This window comes from Dromiciops gliroides, chromosome 6 (assembly GCF_019393635.1).
Source record: "Dromiciops gliroides isolate mDroGli1 chromosome 6, mDroGli1.pri, whole genome shotgun sequence".
NCBI classification, from domain to species: Eukaryota; Metazoa; Chordata; class Mammalia; order Microbiotheria; family Microbiotheriidae; genus Dromiciops; species Dromiciops gliroides.
The window spans coordinates 69,616,177-69,628,397 of record NC_057866.1 but is presented as its reverse complement, the minus strand read 5'-3'; positions in this window follow the sequence as shown (position 1 = coordinate 69,628,397).

Below are 12,221 nucleotides of genomic sequence, written 5' to 3'. Positions count from 1 at the left end.
CAATAAAGACACATCAAATAGTGGTACTTATTAGACAAGTTTGTGCAATTTCATTTAAATGATTACTAAAAGAGAAAACTGGTAACTTGAAATTGCATTTAACTTGATTAGCAAGTTTATTTCATCCCCAATATGTGCCTGAGTTGTTTGCATCTGCTTTTATTAAATTATTTACTTTAACTAAGACTTTCAACTCATATATTATGTTAATTAGGTACTGCTTAATCTCATTTGATTTAGTCCCTTTAGAATTCTACATCCACAGATTCTCATTAGAGCATCTTTCAGATGTTAGCCATGGCTTCTCTGGATCTCATAGTGAGTAAACTGCTATGGTAAACTGCTACTTTCCCAAAAGAAAATAATTAAATTATATCTAGGGAGCACTTAGTTTTAGGTATAGAATCATAGAACTTCTGAGCAGAGACAGAGAGACAAACAGAGAAAGATGGAGAGGAAAGGAGAAAGAGAAAGAGAGGAGGGAAATGAGGGAGTTAGGAGGAGGGGAGGGAGTGGGGAAGGAGAGAGAGAGAAGAGTGGTGGAGAGAGAGACAGAGAGAGACAGAGAACTTAGTAGGCAACACCTGTGTGTGCCAATCATTGTGAATACAAAGGAAAAAAACCCAAGATGGTCATTCAAGATCATCTTAATAATAGTACCATAGGATATAGAGTTGAATGGGACCTTAGAAAGAGATAATTTGTTCCAAATCTTCTCATTTTATGGTCCAAACCTTTGAAATCAAAGAAACAGAAACACAGAAGTGAAGTGACCTGCCCCAAATCATATGGCTTGTCTGTAGATCATAGCACCACAGATTTTGAGTTGCAAAGGATCTTAACAGTACTTTAGTGCAACCCCTTCATTTCATAAATAAGGAAACTGAAACCCAGAGAGGTCTAGTGACTTGCTACCTCTTCCCCCACCAACAGGTACTCTGAAATAGCAAGGATAAACTTCCAGACCCTCTCACTCCAAGTCTAGCTCTCCCTTACTTGCACTACCTGAGACTGGAACTCAATTCCACTGACTCTCAAATTCTTTACATAATTACTGGAGTAGCACACTTAAGTGTTCAGAGTTCATTTATCTCATGTGGGTGGACAGTTTGCTCCTGTTTCTTTTTGTCTTTTTTTCCCCTTCAGCTTCTATCATTAGAATTCTCATTTCTCAAAAATGTCAGGCCTGTTGTGGAAACAATGAAGAATGGATCTGAAGAGAGCCTTCAGATGTCTTAGTATAGAAGCAAAGGATGCTGCCCATGTACCCATGTATGGCTCCATCTTAGATATCCAGGCTACTGAATAAATGCATCAGGACATCACAGATATTGTCATTATCATGACCTTCTAAAGGAGGAGAGGCAAAGAACCTGATCCTCGATAATTATCAGACTGAGTTCCCTATCTTGCTGTTCTCCTTTATAAACCAGCTCCCACCTAACATTCTTTGTCTTCTACTGTTGCAAAGGGGGGCAGCTGGATGTCACAGTGCCTAGAGCACTAACCCTGGAGTCAGGAGGACCGGAGTTGAAATTTCACCTCAGACACTTACTAGCTGTGGGACCCTGGGCACCCCAATTGCCTTAAAACATCCGGGACCATCTCCAGACATTTTGAGATATATCTATATCTCTGCCTATATCATCTATATCTATATATCTTGCACTGGGCCAAGATGACTCTGGAGGACAAAGTCATGACATGGAAGTCATGACATCATCCTGATGTCATGGTCCTCTTCCAGAATGAAGGACAAACAACGACAACAACTGTTACAAAGAATCATCAACCTTGACTTTCTTGACTCTCAGGGGCAGTTTTACAAATGATTTCTATACTTAAGCCCATTCTCCTTAGTCCATCACACTAAGTTCAGGAACTGCTGAGAATAGTATTAAGGTCTCTCCATGCCCTTTATTGACTTAACTAGAGCCTTTGATCTGAAAGTCAACCCAGGTTCTGCTAACTGTTCAAAAGGTTTGATTGCTTAGAGAATGTTTCCAGTGAGTGCTGCCTATCTTTGAGTGGATAGCTTATGGTCCAACCCATGCCTTGATACCCATGGAATAAAGCAAGGTTTTTAATTCCCCTTTGATGAATTTCACTTGGTGATGCTCGAGGACAAAGACAGTGAGAGTTCATGATAAGTTATATTCCCAATGCTCTTGACAATGCTTCCATTTCTATGTCTGGAGCATCATCCAGAGTTCCAAGTAAAGTTCATGAACTGCTAAATACTAATGGCTGGGCTCTGGGAGTAGACTTGGGAGTAGATAGGCAGCAGAGGGCAATTGGCTCAGCAGTCACCAATGTAGGCTATGTAATTATAACACCTGCTATTTGTACAATGAGACAGCATAGCACAGAGAGAATGGCCTTGAATCCAAGAAAACCTGGGTTCAGATCTCACCTTTAACACATACTGCCTGACTCTGAGCAAGTCACTTTGGATCCTATATCTAAGTCACTGAGTAAAATGCTCTAGGTAGTCCTCTTTATATAAATTGCAGAGAAGGTGCCAACCTGTATTGGAATTTCCTCATCTGAGAGTTTGCTATGTCAATGAATTCCAGCTCCTATCCTCTGTATTTGCACAGGGTTCTACAGTTTCTAAAGTATTTCCACCTACATCATCTCATTTGATTCTCATCACAACCTTATAAAAAAGGCATGACAGATATTATTACTCTAAATTAAAGACAAAAAACCACAACTGAGGCCTAGAGAAGTAACTCTGCTTGCTGACGGTTACATGGAAATGAGTATGAGTGCTAGAACTGAGACAGGAATCCAGACCTTCTGACTTGTATTCCTTAAATAGGTTAAGAAACCTACCACTTCACAGACACTTGACACTTACTAGCTGTGTGACCCTGGGCAAGCCACTTCACCCTCATTGTCCCACCCCCCCAAAATTATAAGGGGCAGCTAGGTGGTGCAGTGAATGTAGCACCAGCCCTGGATTCAGGAGGACCTGAGTTCAAATCTGGCCTCAGACACTTGACATTTATTAGCTGTGTGACCCTGGGCAAGTCACTTAACCCTCATTGCCTCACACACAAAAAAAAGAAAAAGAAAAGAAAAGAAACCTACCACTTCAGCCCTAAAGTAAAATTAGACTTCTAGCATTATACTTGCTGAAACTCAGCTAGGTAGAGCAGGATATGCTGAAAAGGGCATATGATTTTTTTATATACACATATGTATGCACACACACAGCACCTGCTGAATGGTCAATTAAGGTTTGGAAGCCACAGCAAAGTGAACACAAAAAGAATACCATAAAACTTCACTTATTCGGAACAGGGGTAGGTGGAAAGAGAGTGGTGAAGAGAAGCCAGTATGTTGCTGGTCATCCTTCGTAATGGAAGAAGACTGATGACATCACGATGTTGGGATCAAGGTACAGTTGTGATCAAGGTACTCAGGCTGACAAGTCCAATATAAACTTGGAAGACTACCATAGGTCAGGCACAAATGATCTATTTGAACAGTTGGTATAGAGAAGTCTCTAAATTTGTGCATCTCACATTTATTTTGTACTTCTGAGATTCTGCTTTGCTCATGGAACACAGTGCCTTCTTTAATGCAGGCATGCCATGCTGTGAGGTCCTGTGCCATTGTCTTTCCTGTCTCACAGATGGTAAAGTTCTTCAGAGAGACCTTGACAATGCCTTTGTAATACTTCTTATGACCTCTGTGTGAGCACTTACCTTGTACAATTTCTCCATAACACAGTCTTTTAAGTAAACTTGTGTTTGGCATTTGGGCTAGGTGGCCAGCCCGTCAGAGTTGCAATCTCAGTATGTATGACAGTTTTGCTTTGTTTTTGTAGGGCAATGAGGGTTAAGTGACTTGCCCAGGGTCACACAGCTAGTAAGTGTCAAGTGTCTGAGGACAAATTTGAACTCAGGTCCTCCTGAATCTAGGGCCAGTGCTTCATCCACTGCACCACCTAGCTGCCCCCCAAAAGCTACTCTTAATGTCTTTTTAAAAAACTACCTTGGTCTTGACCCTCCCAGCAGGTCCTATAATTATAGGTCATAGAGGATCCAAAACAACCTCATATAAACCATATTCTTTTTTTTTTTCAGGGCAATGAGGGTTAAGTGACTTGCCCAGGGTCACCCAGCTAGTAAGTGTTGTGTCTGAGGCCGAATTTGAACTCAGGTCCTCCTGAATCCAGGGCCAGTGCTTTATCCACTGCACCACCTAGCTGCCCCCCGTACAACAGTTTTAAAAGATGTGGGGCCTTATTACTTTTAAGAACATGTAGAAAATAAAACTAAGCTAAAGAATTACCAAGTGGAAGTTCTTAGGAGATCTGCTTTAATGAATATGGAAAACTAACTGGTAATTAGCATATCAATAACTTGTCAAAATTTAAAGTACTTGAAGATATTAAGAAAATATGCTTTCTTATATAACTTAACACTCTCCCTGTAGTTTAGCTTTTGCTATTCATAATTCTATGAACTATAATTCCACTAGAGAAGATATGATCCTTTGAAAACTTACGCTGGCTGCCATTTTGTTTCAAGATAGCAGACTGACATGCAAATTGAGCTTAAGGTCTATCTTGATGCCCTTTAGTGGTGTTCCAAGTGGAATCAAAATCAGCCACCTCTTTCAAAGGTGATAACAGAGCAAATAAATAGACATCCAGACAGATGTGGAATGCCAAGCAGCCAAGTTGAAACAGACCTTACTCTGTTTGGTCAATTAATTTGCTCAGCAAAACTCTTCATGGGTTGTGCAAAGATAAATGTCAGCTCAGCTCCTACCCAAATTATCTCAAACCTGTGGCAGTTTTACTGCACCGAAAAACAAAATTTCAAATGATGGAAAATAGTCATTAGGTTCCAAGAAGTAAAAATAAACAGATAATTCAATTTAATTGATCATCATTTCTTGAGAGCCTACTATATGCAATAGATCATAGATGTATAGAATTTAGCATTGGTCAAGAGTTTAGATATAATCTAATCCAACACCTCATTTGCTCATTTGAGGAAACTAGGACTCAGAAAGGAAAGCTGACATACCCAACATCACACAGGTAATATAATTAGATTTAAATCTGGAAGGGACCTAAGGGATCATGTAGTCCAACCTTTTCATTTTATAGATGTGGAAATTGAGGTCCAAAAAGGAATTCTGGCTTACCCAAGGTCACTTATGTAGTAAGTACCAGAGCAATGAGGGTTAAGTGACTTGCCCAGAGTCACACAGCTAGTAAGTATAGGAGATTATATTCTAATGGAAGAGACCAACATGAACATTTATTGGCATATAAAAGATACCCACAAAGATGTAAAGGTAACTTTAGAGGGAAAACAATGGCCGCTAGAGTGAGGGAAGAGAGAAGGAGACAGAGAAAAGCCTCCTGGAGAAAAAGGTGCTTGATCTGGATCTGGTATACTTTCATTTATTATTATAGAGTAATAAGTCTCCTTGGGCAGAGTCAAAGAACTTCTGGAATCCTTGAAACTCAGATAACTGTACTCCCCTGTCTCTTGGGCAATTAGACCTCTTATTTCCCTCTGATCTTGAAGGGTCATAAAAACAAAAATCCTCACACTGCCATTTCATGGAAACTAAGGGGCCCCAGTCAAGTTAATTACACTGTTATAAGATCACATATTTAGAGCTAGAAGGGAACTTTAAGTTCCCTTTAAGTCTTCTACTCAATCTGTCTAGATCTCAGTTTCTCCATTAGTAAAGGAATGGGCTTAAACTAAACAATTTGTCATGAAAGAAACCAATATTTGATGAGATCCAAAGTTCCCTGATTTTTCTAAAGTCCTGATTTTTAAAAGTGCAGTCTATTGAAGGACATTGCTGATAATGAGATTGAGATTGGACTAACTTGTTCAGACTCCACCCAAGTAGAGGAGCCATTGTGTTCTGCTCAGACTTGGATGGGACATAAATTCTTTGAATAGATTGCCCAGGGCGGGGAGGGGGGGTGTCCAAGGGTGACACTCACAGCCCCTCATTGTCTTCTCTCATTAATTATTAACCAATCAGGATTGATTCAGAATACCTACTCTTCAAAAAGGGTTTATAAATTGCAATCCCACCCACCATTATTGTCTTTGGTCTAAGAGAGATGGCCAAATGACCATCCTTTTATTAATAAATATGCTGACCTTTCTAATAAAATTATCGAATTACCCAGAAACTATGTCTCTCAAACCTTTGTAAATCAACTCAATCATCCCTTATAACCCAATATTCCATTTTAGAAATGAGGAAATTGGGACTGGGGTGGTGGTGAAATGACCAAGGTCATATAGGTAGTAAATTGAATATCTGATGTTTGAATCCAAGAAAATGGCCTCAAATTGAGGACCTTTTCTATTGCAAACTCAAAGTGATAAAACCACAGGAATAGCCAAGGACTATAACATTTTTCAAAGTATTATTTTCAAAGACCAAGGATAGTGGTATATAAATTTATAAAAAGCTATTTAGGGACAGCTAGGTGGCACAGTGGATGGTGCACCAGCCCTGGATTCAGGAGGACCTGAGTTCAAATCCAGCCTCAGACACTTGACACTTACTAGCTATGTGACCCTGGGCAAGTCACTTAACTCCCATTGCCTCACCAAAAAATAAAAAAAGCTATTTATTTTGTAAACTAAAGCTCTATTAAGAAAAATTCATTTTGTTTCAGAGTGGTAGTTCAACCCATAGTATATCACTGTTTTACATTCTTATTTTTAAAAAATATCTTAAATGACTTTCATGATCAACCTGATTCTCCTCTCCTAAGCATGAGGTGACATGTCACACACATCACCTCATATCATTTCTAGAGGGCTTATGTCAATGATATATGGTTGTCAAATGGAATATACCCCCTGACAAAAGTGTATAGGTATTTGAAAGCTATAAAAAAGAACAATTTATGAAAGTTAGTTGAGTGGGTGTTCCCATACCCAAAGATGTTCATTGCATGGGGCTGTATTTCCATAATGATCAGAGCTAAGGGGTTACATCAAATGATAGGAAAAATGTTGTATAAAATTAGAGTTAGATGCACCATTTATAGCAAATGATGTTATAATCACTGCACATAAAAGTTTGATCCACTTATATTGGCTAGGAAATCTATGTTTATCCAGCATATTAAACAGGTAATCACGTTGCATTCTGTCAAAAAGTCCTTTGAACATCATGCATAATCATTACTGCTTGGTTATCATTACTTTGGCTGATGTTTATTAAGGCTATAAAATGTCTTATGTTATTATTCCAGTGCCTTCATTTAATAGAGCAAGCTTGATTGTGACAAATTAAGTAGGAAAGAATATTTTCCAAACTAATAGCTCATGCTTTTTGCAAAGGTTTTATAATCTAATTAGTGACAGGAGCCTAAAGCTGCCTCATTTTCTTTCTATTCATTGGAACTCAAAAGGAGAGGTGGTAAACCAGATCCTTCAACAGAAGAAAACCAAACTGTAAGCAAGGACCAACAATCACTTTACAGTCTTCAGCAAAGGAAATTGAGACTATATCCTCCACAGTACCTCTATGTAGGCTCCATAAATATTGAATGAACAAATGAACAAACATTAGCACCCTCCCTTAGGCATTACATACTTTGAGATCCACTCTACACCCACTGTATATTTCCAGAATGTATGACAATGCAAAAAGGTAGAGTTAAGATCAATCATTCCACTGACTTATGAATTAAGATGTTACTTTAACCCAATGTAGTGAAACAATGATGGTGGAATGCCAGGCATCTGACTGTTTAGGCCAAAAATAAGATGTGATTAAGATGTGAGATATATCCACAAAAGCTTTTCCCATCAAGCACCTTAAGTGTATGACAAACAACAGTATTGAAGAGTCTTTGTCCACATTGAAAATCTGGAAGACTCTTTTTGGTCAATGGCTATCTGAAGCCATAGAGTAGAGTGTACAGCTTCAGGAGATGATGAGGTAACTGAGCCAGCAACAGCAACAACAACACTAACAGCAATAATAGCTACACATTTGTATAGAACTCTAAGTTTGCAAAATACCCTACATATATTAAGTCATTATCCTGGGATATTCAATCCTGGGAGGTAGGTGCTATTATTATCCCCATCTGACAGAAGAAAAAAGTCAAGATGAGAGAGGGTGTGACTCACCCAGCATCACTCAGTAAGTATCAAAGGCACGATTTAGGGGCAGCTAGGTGGCGCAGTGGACAGAGCACCGGCCCTGGAGTCAGGAGTACCTCAGATGCTTAACACTAGCTGTGTGACCCTGGGCAAGTCACTTAACCTCAATTGCCTCACTGAAAAAAAAAAAAAGGCACGATTTAAACTGAGGCCTTCCTGACTGCAAATCAATACTATTTATTGCACCACCAAGTTACATGAATAAATTGTTGAGATGAACAGATGTAGGTGCAAATGCAGATATAGCTCTTCTTCCTCTGAGATCCCACAGCATTTATCACCTGCTAGCCAATGGAACATTATCTATCAGATACTAACTTTAAGTGTCCAAGGATATATGTCACCTTCGAGGGGATATTAAGCACATTAAGGGACACAGCTGAACTGCACAATTGAGCATTGGCATTGTGGGCATACAGGAACAGAATGTAGTCCCTTATTGTAGCTCTGGCTCTCACCTTCACCACTACCCTTGGCCTGGAAGCCAACAAAATGTAGTATGTAGAGGGGAATACAGAATGCAGAAGGATGAAAGAATTAAGTATGTAGGAGGGAAATTAAAGAAGAGTGGAACGTACTGCTGGAAATAAGTGACTAGTCTCTATCATGGAGTGATCCAGATTCAGAAGGACCTCCTGAATTCAGGTTTGGGGTGGTAAGGCTTTGTTGGTACTTTGTAGGCTTTTCCCAACACAACCATTTCTTTATGTGTCTCTCCAGCTAAGGACTTTAACTCATACTTTCCTAAAAAAAATAAAAATAAAGCTAAGTCTCCTTGCCCTCATCTCACATCCCCATGGCTTCTTCTTTTACTCTAGCCTCTGAAGAAGGGATGGCCCTTCTCCTTCCTAAGGAAACCCCCACACATGTACCCTTGATCCTATACCTTCCCATGTTCCCCAACAAACTATCCCCACTAGCATGACAGGTAGACAGGCAGGCAACATGTTTTTATTAAATACTTGCTATGTGCTAAATTTGGGGAACAAACACAAGCCAAAAGCCCTTTAAGGAGCTTACATTCTAATGGGGAAGGGGACGATAGATCTTTTTAAATATGAAAAACCAGAGACTAGGAAAGATAAAACACCCATAAAAGGACAGGGATGAAGTCCAGAGAGTCAGAAGTGCTACTGGGAAGAGAATGAAGCACGACTGGCCAAACCTATCTCTAATGGAAGCTCTCAGAAGGAACTCACCAATGAAACTGGAAACTTCAAGAAGAAACTAACTGGGGCAGCTAGATGGCACAGTGGATAGAGCACCGGCCCTGGAGTCAGGAGTACCTGAGTTCAAATCTGGCCTTGGACACTTAACACTTACTAGCTGTGTGACCCTGGGCAAGTCACTTAACCCCAATTGCCTCACTAAAAAAAAATAAATAAATAGAAGAAGAAGAAGAAACTAACCAATGGGAGAAGGAGACAGCAAGGCAAAGGAATGTTCCAAATTGAGAAGTCCCCATGTGAAGAGAGAAGTTCAAGGGCAAGAAAGCAGAAGAGTCATCTCTCCTTCACTAATCTTCAATCTCTCTATATATACCGCTTCCTTTCCTGCTGCCATAAACATGCCAAAGAATCCCCAATCTGTAAAAACAAAAAAACCTAAAGCAGGAATTCTACCATCTGTGCTTACTGTAGTCCTATAGCTCATCTCTCCTTCTTATATATATTCCTTGAAAATCCTTTCTGTACTCAGTGTCTCTACTTCTATTCCTCTCACTCTCTCCTAAACCTTTGGAAATCTTTATCAGTCAACTGAAATGGCTCCCTCCAAAGTTACCTGTGACTACTTAATTGCCAAATCTAATGACCTTTTCTCTACCTTTATTCTTCCTGAACTTTCTGTTATAAATTGGAACTGCTGACAACCTTCTGTTACTGGATATTCTCTGCTTCCTGGGTTTTCATAAATGCTCTCTCTCTCTCTCTCTCTCTCTCTCTCTCTCTCTCTCTCTCTCTCTCTCTCTCTCTCTCTCTCTCTCTCTCCCCCTTTCTCTTCTCTCCTTTTTCTTCTCTTCTCTCTCTTCTCTTTTCCCTCTTACTGTCTCTCTCCATAAACACACACACACACACACACACACACACACACACACACACACACACCCAATCTCCTCAGTTTCTATGAGCTTAATTTTCATTCTGATGCAGATTAATCACATATGTAGAGATATGGTCTTAGTTTCTCTAGTGAGCTGCCATTGCTCACATTCCCATATCATGAATTGCCTATAAGACATTTAGAACTGGATTCCTGTAGGCATCTGAAATTTAACATGTCCAAAGTAGAATTCATTATCTTCACCACAAAATCTACTCTGTCCCTCATTCTCTTTTTACTATCAAGAAAATCATCTTTCCAGCCCAGAATGACTACAATGTCATTCCCAATTCCTCACTCTCCTTCATTCTACATATCTAATCAGTTAACAAATTTTATCATTTCTATCTCCACAAAATATCTAATATTTATATACTTCTTTGCACTCAACAGCCACAAACCTGGTTCAGGTCCTTATCACACCTTGTCTGGACTACTGCAACATCCTCATAATTGGTCTTCCTACCTCATCTCATCCCACTCCAATCTATCCTCTGCAGAAGTTCCAAAATAATTTTCCTAGAACACAGGTACTACCACATCACCCCCTTGCTCAACAAATTCCAGTGGTTCCCTATTATGTCTAGGATCAAATATAAACACAACCTAGTCCTTCCCTATCTTTTCAGTCTTTTTACATAGCATTTTTCTACATACATTCTATAGTCTAACCATCATGGTCTATTTACTGCTCCTTACACGTGACATTCTAACTCCCATCTCCATGTTTATGCACTGGCTGTTCCTAATTCCTGGAAGGTTCCCCCTTTTCATCTTCATCTCTTAGAATCTCTTTCTTCCTTAAAGACTTAGCTCACATGACACATTTCATAGAAAGCCATTTTGGAACCCTGCCTCCCACCTGCTAATGTCTCCCCACTTAAAATTACCTTACACCTTGTGATGAAATAATGAGATTTAGCAGATACTCAAAGACCCACCTGGAGATTAATCTAGACTGATTGAATCAAGTGAGAGTGATTAACTGCTGATTAGCCTACTTCAAGTTAACTGGATTGTAATCACACCTTCAGAACACCTTCAGAACCAATGGATTTGGATGATGCCAACCAATCAGCTTGAAGCAGTGTGTAAGGCCCGCCTCTGTTCTAGACCTATAAAAAGCTTCCCCAATCAGTTTGCTGGGGAGAGTTCCTGATTGAAGCAGGCTTGTGGTAGAGGACTTGAGGAAAAACCCAACCAGGCTGGAACTCTAGGCTAGGTAGGACTTCTTTTTCTTTTCTGAACTCTTTGTAAATACCTGTATGCTTTAATAAATGTTTAATGCCCAAAGACTGGTGCTGAAGCTTCTAATTTAAGGCGGCCACAATTTAGATTTTAAACATCACAACCTACTTAGTACGTATCATAGATGTGCCTATACATGTATATATTGTCTCCCCAATTAGAATGTAAGCTCTTTGAGGGCAGGGACTGATTTTGCTATTACTTTGCATCCCTAGCACTTAGCACAGTATGCAGCATATAATAAGCACTTAATAAATGCTTATTGATTGACTGACTGATAATCATGGTATCATAAATTTAGAGTTGTAAAGGACATTAGAGACCATCTCTTCCAACCCCCCTCATTTTCAATAGCAGGCTTAAGGGGCAGCTAATTGGCGGCAGGCCTCCTTCCTGGTTCCATTTAAATTTCACCATATTTAAAACCAACCCTGATTGCCATCCCCAACATAAAAGGAAAAACCAAAATGTGACATCTAATAAATATTCAATGTAATAACAGTGCTCTTCTCTTTACTTGAAAATTATACTATAATTAGTTCTCTAATCCACAATTCAGCAATTGCCTTTTCTGTTTTCACCATTAATAGATTTTCTCATTTATTCTCGGTACACATTATTCAACTGAGTCACATGTTGTTAATAAATCTATCGGTCCTATGTCATTATTGGGGGAAGAGATGCTTC